Source organism: Megascapheus bottae, chromosome 21 (assembly GCF_031878675.1).
Source record: "Megascapheus bottae isolate mThoBot1 chromosome 21, mThoBot2.hap1, whole genome shotgun sequence".
NCBI classification, from domain to species: Eukaryota; Metazoa; Chordata; class Mammalia; order Rodentia; family Geomyidae; genus Megascapheus; species Megascapheus bottae.
In genome coordinates this window covers 15,712,193-15,739,553 of record NC_143529.1, presented here as the reverse complement: position 1 = coordinate 15,739,553, position 27,361 = coordinate 15,712,193, and the positions used below count along the sequence as shown (strand labels likewise).

At 39.1% G+C, this 27,361-nt stretch overlaps 1 pseudogene; it reads left to right on the top strand.

Annotated features, from left to right (window-relative positions):
* LOC150048690 (olfactory receptor 2AG2-like) lies at window positions 1-23,266 on the top strand (annotated as a pseudogene).
* Window positions 23,267-27,361: the final 4,095 nt, after the last annotated feature.

Here is a 27,361-nt window from a genome sequence, read left to right as displayed (position 1 = left end):
ATGATAACTAAGGGGGTCAGTCATGAAAGTCAGTTGCCATATTTACAGCAGTCAAGAAGAGAATTGAGAACATTGTCCATTAGCGACCGAAGTCACTGTACTTTCTCTTTCTCAGGGCTCATCAGAGTCGGTGGACCCAGTAGTGTCACTGTTGGCAGTAACAGCAGCTTGTCGGGGGCATTTCTGCAGTTGCCTACCAACACTCATGCTAACTGGTAAATGAAGCCATTCCAGTGACCAGAGCAAGAATAAGGAACGCTAAAAATGAACATTTAGTGTGTATCAGCATTCCACATGCATTAAATATGAGAGAGGTATCCTCAAATGAATTGCAATCTTTTTGATGATGATGTGCTAGGAAAAAGAGCAAATATTGACGCTTCAATAATGTTTGCCCAGCAATCAGTGAGCTGTATACAGCACTCAGGTATCTATGTTACTGGAATCAATTAGGAAAACAGAGAATTGATATCCTCCAATGAGAAATATCCAATAACTGCTGACATTACAGATCACATTGGCTCTGCAAATCATTTCTGAAGTCATAGGCCTGCCTATGACTGAGAAAACGACTGTCTGAGAAAATAACTTCCGTGTCAGTGCTGCCTGCATACCGCTATTCAGCTCTCTGGCCCTCCAGTGTGGTTTCTGTCTTCTGCAGCTAAATCTTCCTGTTTATAATTCCTTTCCTCCCTCCCCCTCTTCCCCTTCCACTCTCTTTTCCTTTCTTTCTTTCTTTCTTTCTTTCTTTCTTTCTTTCTTTCTTTCTTTCTTTCTTTCTTTCTTTCTTTCTTTCTTTCTCCCTTCCTCCATCCCTCCCTTTCTTCCTTCTTTTCTGCCTGCCTGCCCATCTTTGTACATTGTAGGGAGCCTCCCTTGTGCTGGTATTGTTTTAGAGCAGACAGAGTCCCTGACTTAGAGCAAAGGAGGTTATAAGCACTATAAAAATGTATGAGGCATGGGAAGATTTGGGTAAAGGGAACTCCAGCCAGGGGATCAACAAATGCAGATGAGTCCTCTCTTATGTGAGGATACTTTCCAAAACCACAGATAGTACCAGGTCCCATGTATTCAAATCTTTCCTACATACCCACAAGAAGCTTTAATTCATAAATTAGCTACCATAGAAGATCAATAACAATAACAAATATTTAAATAGAACAACTTAACAATATGGTATAATAAAGTTGCTAGCATTGCACTAAGACAGTCAAACACAAGACAATCTTACAACCACCAAGAAACTAATGGAAGATTAGCATAAACGACATTCTAAATGCAGAACAAAGTGTCAGTGTGACCCATGATAAAAGGGAACAGTTGCGTATCAACTACCTTGTCTTTCCTTTTCTCCCGTGGTTACTTATTACTTGTTGTTCCTTCTTTCTTTCCTGCCTACCTCTTCCTTCCTCTTTCTTTTCTTTTATTATCCATTAGCCATACTGTGTTTCTTTTAATCAAGGATATGACTGTGCCATACAGTTATCTTTCAGCTTTTTTGTTTAGCTGTTTTCTCTGTCTCTGTCTATATCTCCGTCTGTCTCTCGGTTTCTCTTGTGAGAGCATGTTAGTTACGTTTCCCATTGTCTCTTTGTGTCTTTCATTTTCTTTCTGTTCTCTCTTAATATATTTTAACTTTTTTGACAATAAGGACACACTCAAATGCCTTCGTTTTTCAAGGCTGTTGCAAATTATCCAATAGAATGAGGAGTAGGAAGGAGAGTTTTTGATATGATAAATGTGGCTACAAGTAAAATTGCAAACCAAAGATAATCTTTGGCTATTCTAGACTATTTTTGACTATTTTTAATCTCTGTGAAATTAATTTATTAATTTTAGTCTGTCTCCAGGAGATTAAAAATTTTCAGTTTTGATTGGCTTTACATGTAATCAATGCTCTCTATTCTGCTGCCTTTGAGTAATCAAATTCCTATCCTGCAAAGTTACTATTATTATCTATCAAATAAATTGGTCCAGTAACAAGGAGTTTTTAATCACAGGGTCCATATGTAGAGTGAAATCATCCTGGCTAGAGTTGAAAGATAAAGTTGTCTAACTTCCCTTCATTAGGGGAAGATTCTAAAGAGCCAATTAATGATTTGTATGGTATTTGGGGAAAGGCCCATCCCTCAGCTTTTAGGGTTAGTGAAAATTTTGATTTTTTGTTTTGTTTTATTTTCATTTGAGAATTACCCTGGGTAAGACAGAGGGGCACTAGTGTCAACTCTCAATCTAGATTTTTTGATCACAGCCTTGGCCAGGGCACCCTACAACCAGTGTAGATGAAAAAGGATTTTATAGCAGTGGGCTGGTGCCATAGAGATAGGATGGTTGCTAAGGATGTCATTATCACTCAGATTGCAGGAACTGGTGAGTTAATTGGCATGACCTCATTCAGGTCCCCAGGGCCTACCTGTTCACAAATTATAAAGGAGACAAAAAAATTGATCTTTTTATAGTGTCAGAAGGCAGCACCTGTTAACATTTACATAACACTGGAAACCAGCTGAAATACACAGTACTTATCTACCTGTTACCTGTTTCTCTTCTGGTGTCTTCCCTTTCTGAATGACATAGATTTAAATCTTGAGACAGGTCCTTCTTAAGTGTCTTTTTTTTTTCACTGCTCTGTTTTTCTTTTGTTTCCTCTAAAGGAAGGGGAAACATTTTTTTTCTTGTCTGAAAATCAGCCATTAAACTGAGGAAGGCTCAAGGAGATGAGCTGAAATGTCTCAAAGGAAGAAGAAAATTCACACTATGAAGATAGGGAAAAAAAGCCTAGGGTAATAGAGATTGATCGCTTGATCTATCTATGGCCTCAAATAAAACTGATTGAATTTAACATGTTAGGTTACGGTTAGGAAGCTTAGTTGTTTCAGTTGGGGTAATATGGTTTCAGATTTTTATAGGGAGCCATTTATTTATTTTTGCATTTGTGAGTCATTTAGTCATTCCCTTGTGAGTGAGAATACATTTATTTTCCTACTCCCTGCTGTTAGGCGTTCTATTAATACCACACTAGTTGAAATAAATGGAGCAGTAGAAACTGTTTGGTGGTGAATTTGTTTTTCAGATATTTTTTTTTGGTACTACTATTTTGGTAAGTTGACTTTCTAACCTCTGCAATGCTTTAGTCAAAACTTGTCACCTTCCCCTCCCTTTAGTTTCTTGTATTTGTTTGTTTGCTTGTTTATTTTTCTGCCTATACCAGGGCTTAAACTCAGGGCCTGGAGCTCTCAGTTGGCTTTGTCACTCAAGGCTTGTGATCTATCACTTGAGCCACATTTTCACTTCTGGTTTTTTATGAGTTAATTGAAGATAAGAATCTCATGGGCTAGAGAAGCTGGCTTCAAACTGGGATCCTTAGATCTCGCCCTTTGGAATAGCTAGGATTATAGGCACGAACCACTGGTGCCCAGCTACCATCATATTTTATGAATGGTTTTGATCTAGTATTGACAACACCAAGGCCACGGGGGTGGGGTAAAAACCATAGTTTCCTTAAACACAAGTTTTCTCTCTGTTCTCCCTTTTGAACTAGGAAAAGGAAAATTCAGCTTAATAAAGGGAAGTTGGTTGAACATGTCATAAGGAAGTGTCAAGGGTCATGTTTTCTAGAGTGGTAAAGGGGATTTTCAAATGTGCATGCTTATGCATTTGCTATATGCCTTTGCAGAACAGGTGAGCAGAATATAATGCTCTGGTTACTCTGTCTAGCTCCTTATTGGCAGTAATATTTTTTGTAACCAGCACAGTGCAGAATAAAGGCTTATTTGAGCAGGTAAATGGTAGGGGATGAGGTCCTCTGGCTGTGAACCACATCCAGCCTTACTGAGGCTGATTCAGCCAAGCCAGAGGAAGACTCCAACAGGACAGATTGATAAAATCCAAATGGAGTCATGGAGAAAGCACATGGATATAGACATTCCCTGGCTCGGGGAAAGGTCACTCATTCTTCCTCAGCTTTTAATTCATGGATGGCACTGATGAGGAGGGGGAAAAGCTGGGAAGAAGACAGGATATAGGAAGAGGCCAGTCCTTGGAGAGGATCAGGTGAGGACAGTCTGTGATATTCATTTCTCTCTCACAGAAGCCTTGAGAAGGAGCAAAGAATGAATGAAAAAGCATGCTTGGCATGCACCTTTATACGAGTACACACACACACACATACTTGTAGGAGAGAGTCAATAAGAACAAGGATAATTTATGCTTCAGCTTAAACACTGACCCAGAAGAATAATGTAGGGTAAGGAGGGGAAGAAAGCAATCCTTCGCATATAGAAATGTTTGTTCATCCTGTCAGATCTTAAATGATATATTTCTGAGATAGGTATAAAAGGGACATCACCTGGAACTGACAAATAAGGACAATGGGGCTTAGAAAAAAATGCAAGGAATTCTCCAGAGACACAGATCAAATATACAAGGACCCAGAAACTGTAGCTCAAGTGTGAGTTGTGAGCTGGTGTTCCTGAGCAGATGGTGTTAGAGAAATAGCACACTGGAGAACGGATTGGAGTTCAGGAGTCCCCAGCATGGCCCTGGCTCTCCCTATCACGGTCTTGGACTCACTGATTTTCTTCACTTGTTTTATGAAACCAATAAAGTCAAGTCAGTGAAACATTTTACTGGCAGTTCTGGGTGTGCTCTAATTGGCCTGTAGTTGGAATTCCCGTTATTGCCAGGGAGAAAGCAACTGCTCTAATCCTCTGAAGATTACTTAGGGGTAGATTTATGAGGAGAAAACAGGAACAGAATTTGAAGCTCAGTTTCCTAAAGTCATTTTCTTTCTTTCTTTTTTTTCTTTTCTGAGGGGGGGTGTAGTAAGGTGTTTGGCTACTAACTTCTGGATTACTTTCCTTAAAAAGTTGCAACGAATTTCCTCCAACACTGTCATTTTCTTGAAAGAATCTGTTTGGAATTCCCCAAGCTCACCTTTCAGGGCCTATCTTCTTCAGAGGTGAACTACCACATTTTGCCTCTCTCTGTCCAGTGACCAGGCTGCCTGCTGGCTGGCAGAACAGGTTTTTGTCTAGTGTTTTTCCTCCTTCCAGCCTCTGAAGGTTAGTTAATGAAATAAGAAAGGAACTGGTGGCCTCTGCAGCCCAGGGCCATGGTGACTGCATGACATGCTGGACAATGAGGGTAGTGTGCACTGGCTGAGGCTCTGAAGACGCTGGGAAGATTCGTGCTGAGCTGGATGCTGTCATGCTGCAAAAATCAACTGGAAAGGAAGAATGACTACGGACGTTTTGGTTCTTAGGATGCCAAATCTGATCTTTGATCTAGGTTGAAATCACAGCAATCATAGATTCTTGAATCCTAGTCAAACAAACTTATTTAACATCTTGTGTGCCTTGATTTCTTTATCGGCAATAGTAATAATAATAACAACAACAGCATGGGATTAATAGCTAATTTTCAAGTTTCTTGAGAGGATTTGATTATATCCTTTGCGTGGTGTATTTGGTGAATTTGAAACATAATGAGTATTTCAAACTTAGTTTCAGAGCCTTCCACCTTGTACATCCTGTGTCAGTTATCCCAGCAGCTATGTAACTTACAGGGTTTATTTATATAGTGCATAGATAGAATTACTGTGGAGAAATCAGTGAGAGAAACTCTTTTGCAAGGTAGTGAGGTTTTGAGTGCAGGACTTTGTATTTGTTAGGGAGGTATTCTGCCACTTGAGTCAATCCTCCAGTCATTTTTTTGCTTTTGTTGATCTTCGAATCAGATTTGCCCTTTAACTATGTTACTTTCTACCTAGTATGATGAGCATGAACGTTGTATTACTTAGATGGAAGTCTCACAAGCTTTTTGCCTGCCAGTCCTAGAACTATGAGCCTTTGAATCTCTGCCTCCTTTATTAGATAGGATTACAGGCAAGGATCACTGAAGCCAGCAATTTCTCCCCATCGAAATAAGGAAGGATGGCTAATTCAAAATGAGAAAATTTGCTTCCAAATGTTGATGCCCTACCCTGCTTAATCTTACTATGGCATTGAACCCGCACTTTATGGGGGTTGGACTTGTCATGAAGCAAATGTCAAGCATGCATATGGTCCCACATACTTTTAATGTGTTCACAATTTTATGAGCAAAGTCCATTTTGGTGGGTTGTGCAAGCATCCCCTCTCCCAGTGATAAGATGTGACGGCTTGAACTGCAAGAAGCTGGAGGAGGGAGGGTGTGCCAAGATTGGCTTGTATGCATCCCAGATCTTTCAGGGACAGTCCAGTTGGTCAGATATGAAGCAGATGCAGTATGGGTGCCCGCTACAGGTGATAGCACTGCGACTGCCATCATTGCAGGTGGTTATACAGAGAATTATGACGTGAAGAGCTCAGAGCATGGGGATTTGCTAGAAAGTGTAATATCAGGGTGTCTTTGAGAAGGTCATGGTGCCTCATCTACTAGGCTTCCCCCTGACAACAGAGAAGAGTGCAGGAGAAGTTTGATCCAGACCCAAGTTCAAGAAAAGAACTTGATACCTTTGGTTAGGAGCTAGCTGCCAGTGCTAGAAAGATGAGGACCAGACCTGTGATCACAGGCAGAAGGAAGAATAGACATGTGAGGTGCTTGTAAAGGTGCCACGGCTTTAGTTATGAGTTATGGCTTTATCTCAGTCAGCTCAACAAGTCTATAAACAAGCTTGTGAGTGGATTATCACTGTCATCAGGCCCAGTTTTTCAGATGGAGAAATTGAGGCTTGCAGAGTAGCTTCCCTGTCTGGCTCCAGAATCGTTCTAAACCACTGTGTCAGAGAAGAGCCTCCTATTTAAAGACTATTGAATCCCAGAACCTTGGGTATCACTGAGCGTGCATTCAGGTGCGATGGCAGCTTCCAGCTGTGTGGTAGGAAGGCCTAGGGTCAGGGATTAGGCCAGCATTAGGCCAGGTCTGACACTGTCTCAATGACCCTTGGGGAGGGGGGTCTGGGGGCTCAAGATGGAAGCACCTCTCTTGCCAATAAAAAGCAATTTATGTTGCAGCCAGGAATTTTCTCTGGCCTTGGAATTTGGAGTCCATCCTCAGTCTTAACCCAGAGATTCCCTGGGACCTCAATCATTTCTGGCATCCAGCTGGCACCCAGAATTTCAGGTGCTCCAGCAATCAAAAGATCCCTCTGCTAAGTGGTCAGATCACAGTGAAGTTCAAGAGAGAAAAGGAGCAGGATGCATCCACGTGCTGATGTTTATTTAAATCCTATTCTTTGAGAACACCAACTTGCCCTGACTAAAAGGCTGCTATATGCTTTATACAGGTAATTGCTTTTAGTGCTTTTATCTTCTGAGGACTATGTAACAAGGCAGCACAAGTTGGTGTCTGAGAACAACAGAAATGCTTTGTATCAGCTCTGGACTGGAAGTCTGAACTCCAGACTATGGCAGGACCCTGCTTTCTCTGGAACTCTAGAGGTAGGATCTTTGCAACTGCTTGCCATCAGTCTTCAATGTAGTCCCTCCTTCAGTCCCTGTCATCACATGACATTCTCCCTGTGGTTCTCTATACTGCATCATTTGAGTATCTGATTTTCTCCACCACCACCACCACCACCACCACCACCACCATCATCATCATCATCGTCATCATCATCATCATCATCACTGTTATTATTTTTTTTATTTTGGTGCTATGGATCAAACTCAGGTCTTTGTACATGGTATGCAAGTGTTTTACCACTTAGCTACATTCTATGTTCAATTTCCCTAATAGACACCAGTCACAATGGAGTAGAAGCGTCTTAACTACCTCTTCTTAATGCAATTGTATATGCAAAGACCCTATTTTAAATCAGATTACATTCTGGATTATTGAGGATCTTGAAGCAGGATTGTGAGATGGCAGGAGGTGGGGGGGAATCATTCAATCGACAACACAGAAGAACCCTATCCAATTAGTACCTCATCCTCTCTTTCATGGACAAGGTAAACAGGGCCAGGTCACTCAGCTTAGGAAGTGGAGAAGTACAAGAATTAAATCAACTCTAATTCCAAAATCTCATCTCTTCTGTTCCCATCAAGTGTCTCCTCTGGATAGAAAGAAGCTTCCAGAAGATGCTGTAAATAAACATGATGTCAAACACACACACACACACACACACACACACACACACACACACACACACACACACACACACACACTCTCCAAGTACCCATGTTCCAAAGGAAAGTCTGAGATGTGCTGGCTACTGCAGGGAAGATATTTCATCCCAAGAGGCTGACAATGCCTGGGAGAGTTTCTCCTATTGTAAAAGCAGCAGATGCCATATGCTGAGTTTTACCATGAAATGTTTATTTGTTGTGTAAAGTAGTCAGGGACACAGAGAATAACCCCAGATTGGCATGTGATACCTCAGAATGAAGTGTGTGGCCCGAGGCTCCTCACTTAACCCTTCAACCTCACCATCTGGGACCTGCAAGAAACCATGGCCCATTCCTGGGAACCATCACTTGAATGACTTCAGAAATACGCTTCCTGGAAGACGTTGGTAAATGGAAAATGCTACACAGACACCAAGAAATGTTCCACTGGCATTTGAAGAATCCTTAGGAATTCCAGATTTATTTCCATGCCTTGGGAATTGGTGGAATTGACTTGGAGGGTTGTCAGAAGTTAACTCCTTGCTGTGTATTTGCAGTTAGAATCACAATTTGAGTGCTCTGAAATTCAACACCAGGTCAGTGGGGGAGGTTTTGGATCATTACTTCCCATCCATCTTCTGAGAGTGAATGTGTTTTTTGGTAAATTGCTTTTAATACTTTCTTCTTCAATTAAATGTATGCAACATCCAGTCTCAAAGGCAGATTCTTCCCCTCTACTTTGCCTCCCTGATGCAAGTTATTTAATTATGTTGTTTGTGCTATCCCTTACTGTCTGGCTTTCAGATATCCATGTAATTATCGGTTTAGCTCCTATGCAAAATCCTTGTTTTTTGTTTTCCTTCCAATATGCTAAATATATATTTAGTGGCAAAGATCTGGCACTGATGCATTAAAGCTTTGAATATGGTGCAGCCCAATAAAAAAGGAGCTCTTCTCACCTCCGAGATCCAGGACTGGCTTGTAGTTCGGTGGTAGAGCACTTGCTTGGCCTGTAGAGGGCCCTGGGATCAATGCAATAAGAACCCTAGAGTACTGACTGACACTCTTGCCTGTGTTTGAGCTCTGTTTGGAAGACACCCACATCCCAGTATTATTTTGCAAGAATGAGCCCCATTTATCTTTATTAATAAGCAGCCCATTTACAGGTTCCAAATAAAGAGGGAAGTGTAATCCCATTACACTAATGTTCCCTGTAATGAGTAGGAAGATGACTCGTTAAAATCATTTGAGGTGCCACCTTTGATGCTCAGTCTGAACTTCCTGCTTGCTTATGTGGTTCATGTCCTTCTTAATGTCTCTGTTTGTTTGAAGAGAAGACAGAGAGAGATTTGCATTGGCTCCTGGAAGAAGGCTTTCAGTCTTCTCATTTCCAGGCAGTCAGCTATTTGGGGAGAAATGTAGAATTATTTGATAGAGTGTTCAGTCCTCAAATGATGGTCACCGGATGAAAACAAAGAGAAAACAATTTCACTTTGACAAATGACTTTAGCCCCAACAGTTTTGTGACACAAGTAGAATATCCCTTTAGACCAGTACTGTCCCACTCTGCGAATCAATGAATGATTAGCAAAGGGGAAAAAAAAAATCTGTAAATGACCTTGTGTTCTCGAGTTCTTGTGTGCTTGCTGTTGCTGGACATCTTTAAAAATTTGAAAACTGGGACTGGGAGTTTGGCCTACTGGTAAGAGTGCTTGCCTAGCATGCATGAAGACCCAGGTTCGATTTCTCAGTACCACATACATAGAAAAATCTGGAAGTGGTGCTGTGGCTCAACTGGTAGAGCTCTAGCCTTGAGAATGCCTAAGGACAATGCTCAGGCCCTGAGCTCAAGTCCAGAACTGGCAAAAAATGTTTTTGATCGCAGTATTTCTTTAAAGTAACGGAATGACTGGAAGAGGACCCCACTGGTGTGCAGTGATCTGTTGCCACGCTGTGACAACACTTGCCTCCAAGGGAAACTTCTGAGTTGTGAGGGTCTACTTATGCTGTATTTCACTAAGTCCTTTGCGATGATAGGCAAGAAGTTTGTACCAACTTAGAATTCACTACCAGTGAGGTTGAAACTTTCAACATCCCAGCTGGCACTCTCTAGTTTTTTGCCAGTTTGGTGAGTACATTTTATAGAATGTTTTTGCCAGTTTTATAGGGTACATTTTATGAAAAGAATTTTGCATTTCTGATTACCAGTGAAGATGCATACCATTCATGTCTATCGTAACTATTTCCATTTCAATTGCCTGTTCATGTCCTCTGCCCATTTTTTCACTTTTTATTTCCTGTTTTCTTTTCTCTTATCTTCTTTCTGGTGTGTTTTCAGTTTCTTATATGTTTTTCATATTAAATCGACATTGCTTTCCAAAAGCCTTTCCCTAATACTTTCTTTTTTTTATTGTAATTAGTAAAAGGGTTACATGATATTTGCCAGATAGAAGGTGCACTAATTCACATACATTGATACCCTTTCACATGTCTTGGTACCCATTTCCCTAATACTTTCTTAGTCTGTCTATGGATAAATGAAAGTCCTTCACTTAGATATAGTGTGATCCACCAATTTTTAAAATTAGTACATTTTCATTAACAGCTCCCAGGTAAATTTTTCATGTGGCTTTCCTTCTGGTATGATAATTATTCTTCTGGTTGCAAAGGACTGATTTATATATTAAGTAGTCTAGAATAAAACAGAGCCAGAGTAGACTTTGTGTCACTTTATATTAGAGCTTAAAACTGTAGACATTATTCACATTGTACTTATGCTTAGAAAAGAAATATATCATAGCTCTAGTGTGATATAAATATATATACATAGACATGTGTGTGTGTGTGTGTGTGTTTGTGTACTAAAGGCCACTATAACCTGGGAGCTGATGGCTCAAACTTGTAATCCTATCTCCTCAGGAGGCTGAGATGTAAATCATAATTTGAAGCCAGCCTGGCAGAAAAGTTTGTGAGACTCCTATCTCCAATTAGCTGCAAAAAAAAAAAAAGTTGGAAGTAGCGCTGTGGCACAAGTGGTAAAACATTAGTTTTGAGAAGAAATTTGAGGGACAGTAGCCCAGAACTGAGTTCAAGGTCCAAGACTGGCACAAAAGAAAAGAAAAGAAAAGGTCATTATACTGATAAATTTTCAATAGAGAAGGCAATTCATTCTTTGTGTACTCTTTCTCATAAACATGGAGATGACTAATTAAGGAGTGCAGTGCTGCCTCTGAATTTGCTACTTACCTGCAGTGTCATTCTTTTCCTATTTTGGTTTTCTATACTTAATTGTACAGAATTGATTAATCATATTCCTCAGTTTAGATTTATAGTAGGGCCCGGGAGTTTGGCCTAGTGGTAGAGTGCTTGCCTAGCATGCCTGAAGACCCATGCTTGAAGACCTGGGTTTGATTCCTCGGTTCCACATACGTAGAAAAAAGCCAAAGTGGTGCTGTGGCTCAAGTGGTAGAGCTCTAGCCTTGAGAAAATACAAGGACAGTGCTCAGGCCCTGAGCTCAAGCCCAGGACTGGCAAAAAAAAAAAAAAAAAAGATTTATAATAGTCTAATCTGGGAGGGAAATGGGGACCATGTCATGAGAAAGAGTATCAATGTTTGTGAAGTTATGCACCTTCTATCTGGTGAATATAATGTAACCCTTCTATTAATCTCAATAAAAATATTAAAAATAGTCTAATCTGTATGTGCAAGGCTCCAGCTTATTCTAAATGAATATGTCTAGGCACATTCATATGCATATATGTAACAAAAATCCCCATACTTACTTACCTAACAATATTATAGATGGGATTATTGATTCCAAAAGTTACTTTTCCTATAGATTTTGTTGTTTGATGTTGTTATACTGAAGTTTGAACTCAGGGATTGCTAGGGAAGTACTCTGCAACCTGACCCACACTCCCAGTTCCTTTTTTGTTGTCATTGTTGTTGTTATTTTTAGATAACACCCCTAGACTTTTTGCCTAGGGATTTTTTTTTTTTTTTTTTTTGCCAGGGACGACCTCCGAATGTGACCTTCTTCCTGTATAGCTGGAATTCCAGATGTGTACCACAATGCTTGACTTATTTGTTGAGAAAAAATGTCATGAATTTTTTGCTCAGTCCAGTCTTGAAGTGTAGCTCTCCTGATCTCAGTCTCACAAGTAGCTGGGATTACAAATGCACATCACCATGCTCAGTCCTCCTGTAGTGATATGATATCTCCTACCCATTCCAGAGCTTCTTGTGGAAAGGAGGACTTCTGTCCTGTTATTGGCTTTGGGCTCTGCCTATATGACTTGTTTCCATTTATTTGAGTTCCTGCCATCCACAAGAACACACCTTAGGTAACCTTTCAGTCTAAGAGGGAAGAGAAACATACAGAAGTCCTTGTCCTCACTTGTGGTTTGTAACCAAGTTCTCTGTCTAGATGAGAGAACTCCTAGCTGACCTACAGATGTGTGAGAGATAAAAGTTTGCTTTTGTCAAGTGCTGAAATTCTAATGACTGGTACACAGAACAATTATAATAAGAGCCAATGCACATTCCTTCCCTTTCTTCCATTACCTATTTATTCATTTTTATGAATACATGTTGATGAAACCATGATGTTAATGAAGCTATATTGATGTGTTTCTTTCTTATGTATATTACGCTTATACTACATGTTCTACAAATATATGTATTTTGGCATATTCTTAAGTTTTCAAATTTTATAGATGTTTGTCATCTTTCAGATCTGAACTAGCTCCAGAAGATTCTGTGGGTTTTCTTTCTTTTTTGGGGGGGGGGGTCTTTGGACTTGAACTCTGGGCCTGGATGTTTTCCCTGAGCTCTTCAGCTCAAGGCTATTGCTGCACCCCTTGAGCCACAGCGCCACTTCTGGTTCTCTGGTGGTTAATTGGAGATAAGAGTCTCATGGACTTTGTGCTTGAGCTGGCTTTGAGCCGTGATCCTCAGATCCCAGCTTCCTGTTAGGATTACAGTCGTGAGCCACCGTGCCCAGCTTTCCTGAAGATTTTTAGTTGGTGGGCTGGTCCCTAGTGCTATATTGTTAAGAGGTGATTGGAACATCAGGGATCTGAGTATAGGAGGTGATAAAAACTGTTGAAACTTGAAATATAGGGTCTTTAAAGGGAATGTTTCATTCCTGGACTCTGGCTTCCTTTTCTTTCTCTGTGTGTTCTTTCTCCCTCTCTCTTTCCCAGTCTGCTTTGCTTTGTCAAGCTCCTCTAACTGCAATTTCCCACTGCAAGGGCCATTGTGATGGGCCCAGCAACCATGGACTGAAACCTTTCCTCTTTCAGATTAGTAGCTTAGGTATTCTGTCATAGTAACTGGAAGCTGGATAACAAAATGATGTTGTACTACATACCTTCTGTGCCAACTTGATTTTTTTACCAAACATATGTAAATCAAATACTTTACTGCTTTTTTGGGGGGGTTATTGGTAGATTGGCAGATTTAATTAATGGCAATCTCTCTCTCTCTCTCTCTCTCTCTCTCTCTCTCTCTCTCTCTCTCTCTCTCTCTCTCATCCCCCCCCACACACACAATGTATCCATGTCTAATGCTAAAACACTGGAGAAATGGTAGACTCTGGTTCCTGATCTCATTTTCAAGGCAGGAAAGGTGAATCTGGTCTTGGGATACATCATGAGAGACATATTAGCTATGACCTAAGCTTCAGGGGCAAGTGAGGCTGGTTTTAATTCATGACAATGCCATTTATTACAGTAACCTAGTTGCCTTTGTTTTATCTCTAATCTGACACAATTTCTGACATACAGTAAATTTCAAATAATACATATGAAACAGAAAAAAGTTAGTATCTCAACACTAACTTGAGTTGCTTTCTCTTAGGAGATGGGGAAAATCAAGTTCTAGCATAATGTTTGGTGAAGAGTATGTGTTCAATGAGTACAAGTATTCTACCCTCTGTGGTCTTGTCTACACTGTGGCTCAAGCATCTTATTTTCTGAGCAATATTCCAGGAAGCCTGCACCCACCTGCTGATATTACCACTCTTCTTAAGCAGAGTCAGGAGGATGATCTCCCCAGCTGTTATTCATACAATAATTTCCTGAAGAGTAAATTATGTATGAATCCAAATTATGAAGTGCAATCTAGAGTCTGAATCAGGTTAGAAAATACATTAAAGCTAATGAAATATCTAATTTTGAAATCGTATTGGAATCCACAGAGCTAAAGCATTGGCATGGTCTGATGTGGAATTCAAATTATATTTCATTCATAATTTCCCAGAATTGTCTTTGAGGGGATACTGATAGGAAATGTCAGTTGGAAATCTGATGATACTCTTTTTTTTGTTAGATGATTAGTGTTGTTTATTTTTTAATATTAGAATTGGCTTGGATACTGAGACTGTCATCCAGGGTACAGAGTGCTAAAAAGCAAATATTAGAAAAATTTAGACATTGCCTTCTTCTTTACATGACTTAGCTAATTAGAGATCCCATTATCATATTCTGCCAGATGCTTCTAAAACAACACAAAAGAGCAGCGAGATTAACGTCCAAGCTATTTAAATACCCACCTCTGTTCCTGGTCCAGTTAGGTTTTGATCTTGACAGTATTGCTTCTTTCTCAACTTAGTACAATCAGAAAGACAGCATTATCAGTGTACTTGGCTGCAAATAACAAGATTTGAGTTACCATATACAAACTGAGAATTTCCAAAGATGGAGGGAGATGTGGCTGGGTCACAGGATTAAAGGAAAAATTGACAAGGTGAACTGAGGGAGGAAAATAAAGAAAGCCAATTTCCCTAAAATTCTCAGTTTAAAAATGTACAAATCATTCATGTCACCAGATTGTGTTGCCAGGATTGATGAGAACCACTCTAAAAATATAAAGGAAGAATATTCCCACTGATCTGGTGTTGCTTAAGCCATTTACCTAGGAGAAAGGAAGAAGGCTTCAGAATCCATTCCTAGGATGATTATACTTTTCACTTACAGGCATTTTGATTCTGTTATCAAAAGGACAGAGAATGATTTGAGTACCCTATAAAGAATAAATAATTGTCCACTGTACTGCATATCGTTCCAACATGTATGTAAAGACTAAGGCAAATTTCCTATCAAAAGTGCTTCTTAACAGGCCCAAGACTGAATTTCAAATCAAATGTCAACAAGTCAGTGATACAAAATCGCATTCTCTTTGGAATTGTTGCCTATTTGAATTATTAGAATAATTTGAGAAAATGACTTAGTCATTATAGATTGAATGAAAAGATCTGAGTATTTCCCTGAAGAAGGGAGATAAAGAATAGCAATAGTAATGATAAAAAGTTGACCTGCTGGGCTTCCCTACTAACCTATTACACAATCAACACTGAGTAGTTCAATGTGCCCAACACTGTAAATCATTAAAAAGCAAATAAATAAATAGGCTTATAGAAATTTTGCCTGGTCTGCAAAATGTGCTTTTCCTCATCTACACATTCCAATACAGTTCTTAAACTCTGAAGCTTCTCTTAAGGATAAACTATGAACATACAAGCTTTGGGGAATGCAGTAAACATAACTCAAACATCTCTCTCTCTTTTTTTTTTTTGCCAGTCCTGGGCTTGAGCTCAGGGCCTGAGCACTGTCCTTGGACTTTCTCAAGGCTAGAATTCTACCACTTGAGCCTCAGCACCACTTCCGCCTTTTTTCTATGTATGTGGTGCCGTGGAATCGAACCCGGGTCTTCGTGCATGCTAGGCAAGCACTTTAACAACTAGGCCAAACTCCAGGCCCAACTCAAACATCTCTTTAACTTGACTTCCTTTACACACATATTCAGACAGATTGGGTGTGAGGAGAAAGAGATGTTCCCGTAAGAGTTTAAATATTTTTTCTTCCACTGATAGCAAGTAACTGGGGATGATTTTTGCAAATAAATTAACCCCTGTCCTCTCCCAGGTCAATACAATGATCTCATTTTACTGAGATATTAGAATCATTGACTGCGTGGTGTCTTCCTTCCCTACAAGGCAAATTAGAAGAATTAATGTTTCAGAAGAGTTAACCAACTTGCTTATATCTTTCTATCAATTAATATTTTGCTAGTGCCATTTTGATTCTTGGCTGTTTTACAAAATGTATCATAATTACAAACCATACTTTCTCAAGAGGCACAAAAACAGGTAAGTGGCTTTCAATGTTACAGTATAAGCTGATTTCTGTATAATGACAGAAACTTCTAGCATCAACTTGTCCAGAATGAATGCAGTGTCTGCTAGCCAACCATCTATATACATGTGTAACTCACTACTGGATCTCACTAGAGATCTTGTTTTCCAACTGAGAAAACTTTCTAAGACTTGTTTTAACTAGGTGCATATTTCAAATGGAACATCAACATCTGGAACATTCTAAAAAGGAAAAAGTAGAGAATTTGATATATGGATATTTTTCTGAGAGTTTGGGAAAAGCATATTTTGGAAGACCATGATCTAATTCTTTATTAAACCAACAATAGCAGCAACAAGCCATTTCTAAGAGTTGTTGGAAAGAACCTGGTAATGCCTCTTGTTAGCTGTGGACAAATTGTGTATTTCTTTAAAATGCATCTGTATTCTTATCAGTGAGGAAATAATAGGTTGTCTACTTTGTGGTGATTGATAAATAAATGAATAAATAAATAAATAAATAAAGTTAATGTATGCAAAGGGCTTGTGATCTTCCCTGCATACCATAGGAATTTAAAAAAGTATAGCTGTTAGAAAAGAGATTGCTTCATGCAGACTAAAGTATCTGCTCATTTCCAGGAAGAGAAGGTCCAAAGTTCTTTTCCTTTTGATCACAAGCAAAATAAATCTCTGCTTCTACACCTTTCCTTCAGGAAAGTTTTTGTCCTTTGCAGGATAAGTCTCCTTTATTCCCATCCCCCACACCTACCTCTCCTTGGTGTTTAGTTACTTCATTGCTTTTGCTCTGCTGTCTGTGTTTTAAATCTTCTTTCCTCCCATACAAGAAAGACAGTTTATTTAATGATGTTTCTCATTCACTAAAGAAAGTGCTAAATCAAACAGTGTCTGAAGCATGGTGCTCTTCCTGAAAGGCTAGCCAATGGCTAATAACCATCACACTAACTTTAAGTATAGATTATTATTATTATTATTATTGACCGCATAGCACCTTGGCTGTTTGCCCAGCATGTCCTTGCAAACTCAGGGTCACAAAGGAAAAAAAAAGTAATTCTCTGCCACAACTCAATAAGACATGAGATCTGCATGATTAAAATGACCTTAGCATTTGGAATCCTGAAATAATGGCATTCCAAATTAAATTAAAAATGGGTTAGATTGCTTGCAGTGAATAATTGCTATTACCACGTACCATTCTTCTTGCTCTCCTCCAAAGTCTTTTATTGATTTCCTTGTTGCTCCAATGCTGAGGGAGCCTGTAGTATTGTTTGGGCAAATCTAAGATGCTTACAAAGACTTGCAAAATTAATGAATTAATGGGAAAGAGGCTGAAGGAATAAAGAAAATGAGGTGATGCATACCCATGCCCCTAAAAAAAGTTGATGTTTCGAAAGACATTCTCTTTGATAAAACCACAGCAGAATTTTTGTGTGACAGTCACTTTCTGGGTGAATGTGCTTTGTCAGGACATGAGGCTACTGGCCCTTGGACAACTCCATGTTATATGTCCCACAGCAACTGTGGTACCCGTACAGACCACTTCCATAATTAAATTCCCAGAAAACCTGTTCTGAATCACTCCATAATTAACTAAATTTGTATTTGGAGGCTGTTGCTGATGAGAATAAAACAGCATGTAATAATGCTTCCAGTTTCACCATGGTTTTATTACCTTATTGGACCACCAGGGACCTCCTTTATCCCTGGGGGCACACTTTTCAATTTAATTAACCTGCAGTCATTTAGCCTAAAGAGTAATAAATAAAAGACAAATACTCCCCTTCCCCCTATTTGTGTCTTATGGAGAATTACTATTCTTGATAACAAAATAATTGGAATCTGAAATAAAAAAACCCCCACAGCCAGGGAGGTGATTAGATGAGGGCACGAGCAGAGAAGGGATGCTTCAGAGAGCTGACTGGGAGCTGTGGATTCTAGGCATGGTGAGATACTGTTCTCTTTGCTTGAAACTACAAGCCCAGAGGCAGAGAGGAGATGATGGGTGGGATTTCAGGATGTGTGCCCCAGTTAAACAACAATTCAGGAAGCAGCACCTGGAGCCTTTAACCAGAAATGAAGCCATTCTTCCTGGTGCTACCCAGCGGGTAGGTGAAGTTCCTGCAGATAGGCAACCTTGGAGATGATGCAAGTTTATTCACAAAGGGACTGATGTCACCTCCTCTCATGAGAGTTGATTTTGCTGATGAAAACTGGGGAGAAAGGCTTTGAAAAGAGATGGGGAGGGAAAGAGAAGCCAGCGTTTGTAATGCTTCTTGATGTTACTCTGCAATATGACCCTTCATCATTTGAAAGCAAGCTAACAACAGGATATGTTCTAAATATGTACCGAGTCCCATGATCTTTCTAAGGACTCCGTATCTCATAGCAGTACTTCAAGCTAAGACTTGAACGTGTACTAGGAGATTAAAATCAATTCTATTTGAGATTGGGACTCACCTCCATACCTGATGCTTTTGCTCATTGACTAGCTCTCTACCAACAGAGCCATAACTCCAGTCCTAGAAATCCTGTCTTGAAGCTATTTCTCCATCCGTTGCTGAAAACTAAAGCTGAAAAAAAAAATTATCCTCAAACACAATAGGCTTGGGCTTTGAGAGGATTCTGGCGGGAGCTGATGAAGAACACAGCTGAATTTACATCTTCACATTTCCTGACTTTTGCTCTACATTACTATGGAGAAGGCAGAGATAGATTGGGATTAGATATCTCCTCAGTTTTTGCCACATCATAAAAAATTCATTTCCCCAATCAATAGATTTTATACTATTTCCTCTTTTTTATGTTATCAAATTAACATTTTAATTGTAATTAATAGAAGGGTTGCATTATATTCACCAGATAGAAGGTGCATTACTTCATATACATTGATATCCCTTCTCATGTTTCTGTCCCCATTTACCTCCCCCCATTCCCCTCATCTTGTTTTCCCCCCTTCCCTATCCTATTTCAAGTAAACATATATACAGTGTACCAGATCACAAGGTAACGTACTGTAACAATATGAGATAACCAAGGGACAACAAAAGAGAAATAACATAATACATTAAGAAAACAATCACACATTGTATGGTTCTTGTTTCCATATTCTGGAGGTCCTTTCATTTAGCCTCATGCTATATGGCCTTATGTATCTAGGTTTTGCTCTATTGTAAACCTCTGCTAGGAGAGTCCAAAGTTTATACTGATTATGACAAATGAGGGAAACCATTGAGCCTATGTTCCTTTGAATCTGGCTTACTTCACTTAATATGATTTTTTCCAAGTCTTTCCATTTCCTTACACATGGGATGATGTCATTCTTTCTGATGGCAGCATAGAATTCCATTGTGTATAAATACCACATCTTGTTGATCCAATCATCAACTGAGGTAAGTGTGGTAAATAGTGCTGCAATGATCATCATTGTGCTAGTGGATTTAGTATGTCCTTGTAAACGCCAAGTAGTGGAATTGCTGGGTCATGGGGGAGCTCTATGTTTAGCCTTTTGAGGAACTGCCAGACTGCTTTCCAGAGTGGTTGAAGGAGTTTGCGCTCCCACCAACAGTGTAGTAGGGATCCCTCCTGGCCACATCACTGCCAGCATCTGTTGTACCATTTCCTCTTAAGCTTGATGAAGCCCAGTTGGGATGCAAGATGACCCAAGCAGCACTCCTTACCCTTCTTTTTCTGAGTATGATATTGAGACTGGAATAGGTAAATTAACTTAGCCAAATTCATCCAGTTCCCAAATGGTTGGGCAAGGATTGGAATCTAATTCAGCTTCCTTCTAAATCCCAGCTGTTTTTTTTTTGAAGTTTTTTTTTTATATTTTTTATTGTAATTAATAAAAGGGTTACTTGATATTTGCCAGATAGAAGGTGCATTAATTCACATACATTGATACCCTTTCACATGTCTTGGTACCCAACCCTCCCCCCCACCCACCACCCACCCCCCCCCCATCTTGGTTTTCCCCCCTTCCCTATCAAATTTCAAATAACCAAATACAAATAAATTCAATATATCAGATAACAAAGTGAGATACTGTAACAATATGAGATACCCAAGGGACAGCAAAGGAGATGAGAGATAACATAGTACATTAAGGACAACAATCATTCGTTATATGGGTTTTGTTTCAATATCCTGGAGGTCCTTTCAATTAGCTTCATACTATATGGCCTTACGTATCAAGATTTTGCTCTATTGCAGATCTCTGCTAGTAGAGCTCAAGGTTTCTACTGATTATGACAAATGAGGGAAACCATTGAGCCTAAGTTCCTTTGAGTCTGGCTTACTTCACTTAATATGATTTTTTCTAAGTCTTTCCATTTCCTAACAAGTGGGGCGATGTCGTTTTTTCTGACAGCAGCATAGAATTCCATTGTGTACAAATACCACAACTTGTTGATCCACTCATCAACTGAGGGACATCTAGGTTGGTTCCATATCTTTGCTATGGTGAATAATGCTGCAATGAACATTGTTGTGCTAGTGGATTTAGTATGCCCTAGATTCTGGATGGTTGCGTAAATGCCAAGTAGTGGAATTGCTGGGTCATAGGGGAGCTCTATGTTTAGCCTTTTGAGGCACTGCCATACTGCTTTCCATAGTGGTTGAACGAGTTTGCACTCCCACCAACAGTGTAGTAGTGATCCCTCCTGGCCACATCCCCTCCAGCATCTGTTATTATTCGTTTTCCTGATCCTGGCCATTCTAACTGGAGTGAGGTGGAATCTTAGAGTTGTTTTGATTTGCATTTCTTTTATGACCAGAGATGTTGAGCATTTCTTCATGTGTCTATAGGCCATTTTTGTTTCTTCTTCAGAGAACACTCTCTTTAAGTCTTTGTCCCATCTTTTAATGGGATGGTTGTTACTTTGGAGATTAGTTTTGGAGTGATTCAATTTTTTGAGTTGTTGATATATTTTAGATATGAGGCCTTTGTCCATTGTTTGGTTGGTGAAGATCTTCTCCCACTCTGTAGGCTTCCTAATTAATTTACTAGTTATGTCCTTTGCCATACGAAAGCTCTGCAGTTTAATGCAGTCCCACTTATCCAGCCTTTCTCTGATTTGTTGTGTTTCTTGGTCGTTATTGGGAAAGTTTCGACCTGTGCCAAGGAGGCCTAGTGTATCTCCTATTCCTTCTTGTAAAGTTTTCAGTGTGTCAGCTTTTACCTCCAGGTCTTTGATTCATTTGGAGTTAATTCTAGTGCAGGGTGACAAAGAAGGATCCAACTTTAGTTTTCTGCCCCAGCTGCTTTTTTTTTTTTATTGTAATTAGTAAAAGGGTTACATGATATTTGCCAGATAGAAGGTGCATTAATTCACATACATTGATACCCTTTCACATGTCTTGGTACCCGTTTCCCTCCCCCCCCACACCCCCCACCCGTCTTGGTTTTCCCCCCTTCCCTATCAAATTTCAAATATCCAAATACAAATAAATTCAATATATCAGATAACAAAGTGAGATAGCTCACAATAGAGCCTCATCTATAGCTTGAGAAAGGTTCATTTCAAACTATGAACTGAGTCAAAACTTTGACATTTAGCTTGAAATATTTTAGCACAATAAAGAAGGCTTAAATATATTCGATGGAAGATAGTTTAGAAACAGAGGTATACATAGGGATCGATCATGTGTTTACAAAAGAAAAGAATTAGGGTTTGATGATTGGAATGTTGCACCCCAGTTGACCTCTCCTGGATTTTCTTCCAAGTCAATCTGTGCAAAATATCCAGGGCATGGCACTCTGTCATGCTAAAGGTTTAAAAATGAAGAATTCTGGAATGGAATAGGAAGTAAAATCTCTGACTACCTCCTACCTTTCTGTCTCCCACCCTCTTTATCCTGACAGTAACATAAAATTGGAATTATTCTTCCTAAAGAAAATGTTAGAATCCAGAACTCCTCCTTTTTCAAGCCATGAGACACAGACACATCTCTCTTCTTTTTTATTTCCCCCAGAAGGCTCTCATTCTGAAGACAGTCTGTTCTGTATCCCAAAGGGAAGAATGCTCAAAAAGAATCCAGACAGGTAGACCTTCTGGATTTTCTCCCTGTTTACTATCACAAAACCATACTCTTTCTGTATATGCATTTTTTATGTGGCTGTCCATTCTTCATTGAACCTAAGCAGAAAAGTACTCAGTTTTTCCTGGTGGGGGTCTTTATATCTGAAGAGTTCTATGACACAAAACTTCTATTTACACAGTCCAAACCTGCTGTCCCTGAACATCGACGGTCTGCCGCCCCCTCTCATCACGATGGAGGTGAAGCTCTGTGCCTGTGTCCCTTCTGCTCAGGCAGCTTTCTCTCATTGACCTTCTCCACAGGACAAGTATCACCCCCAAGGCCGTCACAGACTTTCTGCATGGAGATAAACACCATCTCCATTGCTGGCTGTGCCCTTCAGATGGTCCTCAAACTGATTCAGCAGAGGCCCTGCTTCTAGCCCCCCTGGCCTGTGGCAGCTATGTGGCCATTGGTCATCCTCTCACCTACACAACCTTCATGAGACCAAGAGGCCTTGGGCTCACATTGATCTCATCACGGATGGTGTCATTCCTGAACACTCTCGTATATACTAGCCACACGTTGCACTATCCCTTCTGCAAAGGTTGGATGATTAAATGTGTTCTGTGAGATTCCCCCCTACTCAAGTTGGCCTGTGCAGACACCTGTGGATGTGACACCTCTTATGTTGTGTGTGGGTGGTGTGATGTTCCTGATTCTCCACTTGCGACCATTCTGGTCTCTTACACACTGATTCTCTTCACTGTGCCCCGCATGCCATCAAATGAGAGGAGGAACGCCCTTGTCACCTGCTCTTCCCACCTGGCCCTGGTTGGGATGTATTATGGCCCTGCCACATCTGCCTATGTCCTCCCCATTTCTTTCCATCGTCCCAAACAGGAAAATATCCTCTCTGTATTCTACACTACTGCCACCCCAGCCCTGAACCCCCTCATCTACAATAAAGAGGTCATGCGTGAGAGAAAAATAGCTTCGATTAAGTAACATCTTCTGTGCTTTTTCTTGCTAACCTGTCTTTTGTTTTAGTAGTGTCAGTGTGAACCTGAAGATGAGTGAGGGAAGACAATGTATCTTTCTATTGCCACAACAGGAACCCAAGAATACTTTATGTATTTTCTCTTTCTGCTGTATCTTACTCTGCACTTCTAATACCTGAACAGCCCTCTTAGTGCCCTAGTCACGTGTCCTCTGTATTAGTACATTAATCTCCTAAACAGAATTAACCACATGGATTTCCATCCTTCTAGACTCCCCATAGTCATAATCAAATGAGGGCAAGTTGGTCCTCTGAAAGCCAAAGCCTAGCACATAGTTAAGTCCTGGATAAGCAAATAAATCATTGAATGACAAAATAAGTGACCAAAGGATAATCAATTGAAAAACAAATTAACTCTTGAATACAAATAAGTAGCAACACATCAGGAAGAAAAAAATACCAACTACATACTTCTAACTGTTCATAAAGTATATTCTTAATGAGATGTAAATATTAAGTATGAAGCTCAGTGGGTTTTATGAAAACACACTCCCATGATAAGCAACGCCCCAATATAGATATGGAACAATTTTGTTACACTGAACATTTCCCTCTCTTTCCCTGATGTATAATGATATAGAACATGATTTCAAATCTTGCCTACTTTCCATGTTGCTTTTTTTGTGAAATGTATGCTTATGTATTTTGTAAAATTTATTTTAGAATTTTGATCATCTTTTAATTATGGATTTGTAGGGATTTATTAACACGAATGAGAACTTTGTCAAATGGAAATAATATGAATGTATTTATTTTCTCAAACTAGTCTTTTCACTTACTTGCATGTTTTGGCAGCTCTAGGATTTTAATTTAAGGCCTTATACTTGCTTGACAAGCACTCTACCATTTGAGACATACTCTTATCCTTATATAGTAGTTTTTGAGGAGGAGAAAAATTTGATTGCTTTCATTTTGTAGATTTTTTTCTTTTATGAGTAGATGTTTTGAGTCTGTTATCTTAAAAAGTCTTTACAAACCCAAGATTTAGTAATATTTTTGGATTTCCTTCCAGAAAATATGTTCATGTAAGACCTTTAGTATAGGTTTACCCATACTTTTAAATTAATTTTGTGCAGTGTGAGGACACTGTCATAGGATTTTTTTAGCACCATATGTTGAAGAGGTTTCTTTTTCTCTATTGATTGGCCTTGTACCTTTGTTGAAAACAAATTGTTGGGTTTTTTTGTGTGTATCCTCTTTAGGAATCTATTCTGTTCTACTTTCCTGTTGGTTATTATAGGTTTATGATAAGTTTTGAAAGCAGGTAATATATGTACCCCCAACTTCTCAAACTTGCTTATCTATTCTATATCTTTTGAATTTCCTATAATTTATTCTGTTAATTTTTACAAAGAAAAGCCAACTGAAAATTTGATATTTAACATTAATAGCATTTCGAATCCATGAACATGGTATATTTCTCCATTTATTTAGAATTCGTTAATTTTTCTGTAGCTAGAAGTCTTATACACCTTTCATTAGATTTATTCTTAAATAATTGAATTTTTATGCAGTTTTAAGTGTTTGCTTTATTGTTTTTCATTGTTTTCTTTGCTAGTAATATGTAGACATAGAATTAGAATATTACACTTAATTATAAGATAAACTTAGTTTCATTTTTCTTCCTTTCCACTTTTTGTGCTTTCTTTTTCACACCTTAAGACTTCTTATACAACTTAAATGATGATCATTTGTATTATACCTACTATTGGGGAAAAGAAATCCAATGATTCACCTTTGAGATTGATGGTACCTTTAAGTTTCTATAGATTCCAATTCAGGATGAGAAAAATTCACATTTAGTTTTAGTCTCCAGAAAACATTTTTTATCACAAATAAACTATGTTGTTTTGCTACTTCTATTAAGATTATCATACAATTATTCTTTTATTCCTGTAAGCAGAGTGAGTTTTATTGATTGATTTTGTTTCAGTATTAATCAAGCCCATATTTCTAAGCTCAACCTCACTTAAACAGGTAATTTATTCTTTTTCGTATTTCACTAAATTTAATTTGCTAATATTTTTAAGGTTATTTGTGCATCATGATCATTAGCAATATTGATCTGTAATTGTCTTGATATAATTACTGCCCTTTGATAGCTTTTCGTATCAAGGATATATTGATTTCACAAACTGAGTTGAGCATCAGCTTCTTTATTGCTTTCTATTGTCTTTAAAACATGGCTCTGGCACCAAAACAAACTATAAAAACCATGTCTTTATAAGATTTTTAGTTTGTTGTTTGTTATTCTAATATAGTGATTTTCAAACCACCTGAAATCTTGTTAAAACAAAAGTCAGCATGCTTCTTTCTTGAGTCCCTCATTCAATAAATCTGAGTAGACACAAACAATGGATGGTATTAATTCTTTCTATCTGTGAACCAAACTTTTAGGGCTATGTTCCCATGGACTACCCTTAATTTGTAAACTACTTAGTATTCATGTTCTATCTCTTCACATAAAACGTATGAACATCACACATTTTAACTACTTTTTTTGTGCTATTGTTGCAGTGTTCAGTATAGGTACTTAGGTAGTAAAGATTAAATATCATTTTATGATTTTTAAAGGAGGAATGCCTTTAAAAATGTTATATTTTTTGTTTTGTCTTATATTTAGCATCTTAGATTCTCCTCCCCGCCCTACCACATGTGGATGTAAATTTTTAACCAGTATCACTTTATTCAGATCACTTGTGTTTTATCTTTATTTGTTTATGTAGGTATTATATTAGTTATATTTACACTGGAGGAGGTTAATGAATGAAGAACTGGGTAAGCAAAATCATGAATAAGAAAGTTTCAGTCATATATTTGGCTAGAATTAAGCAGGCAGGGGCTACAGAAAGTGAATGAAACAATGATTCAAAAGAGAAGACTAAAAGACAAGTAATAGTGGTTTGGTCTAGAAGGCAGAAAATGAAGCAAACTCCAAGATTAGATAGGGGTGGAGTTACCAGACTGCATTAGAATGACCAAATTGAACAGTAAACGGCCTTTCTCTGTGTGCTGTCAAATCTTGACTGCTTGGGGCCCTGGAATCCCTTGGAAGAGGGTGACTGACTGTGCAACTTCCCAGAACAGAGGGAACAGGATGTCTCAGTTCCCATCTCAATTCTAGCAGTCAGCCTCTTCCCCCAACCAATCCTGCTGCTTCACAAGTGTCTGGACTGGGTTGTTTTTTAGTTTTAGTTTTTTTGTTGTTGTTGTTTGGTCGTGGAGCTTGAACTCTAGTCCTGGGCGCTGTCCCTGAGCTCTTCAGTTCAAGGCTACCACCCTACCCCTTGAGCTACAGTGTCATTTCTAGTTTTCTAGTGGTTAATTGGAGATAAGAGTCTCATGGACTTTAGTGCCCTGGCTGGCTTTGAACCACGGAATCCTCAGATCTCAGCCTCTTGAGTAGCTAGGATTACAGGTGTGAGCCACGGTGCCGGCTGGGTTCTTTCATTTTTTTAGGAATTTGGCATTCCCTGGCTTTATCTGCTGACTTCTCAGAGAGAAGGGAGAGCACCAGTGCCAGACTACTAGCTGCTCTTCCACTCTGATTGGTTCTCCACAATTTCCTGAGTCCCCACGAAGGCCTTGCAGTTTCTCATGTCTTCCTGTCTCCTCTTCTGAGTACACTGCTGGGTTTTTGATCAGTGCATACTTCTCATTCATGAAGCAAATATTTTCAGTTCTCCAACTTGCCTGGCCTCTGAAAAAATTCTCTTTATTGTTTCTTGTAGTGCATGTATGCTGAATTTTTCTCAACTTTCATTGATCTGATAATCTATATTTCATTCACATTTTAATTTTTTTTAAGTTTTTTTTTTTTTTTTTTTTTTTTTTGGCCAGTCCTGTGCTTTAGCTCAGGGCCTGAGCCCTGTCCTTGGACTTTCTCAAGACTAGAGCTCTACCACTTGAGCCTCAGTACCACTTCCAGCTTTTTTCTATGCATGTAGTACCAAGGAAGTGAACCCAGTTCTTCGTGCATGCTAGGCAAGCACACTACCACTAGGCCAAACTCCCGGTCCTCATTCATATTTTAAAGAATGCAG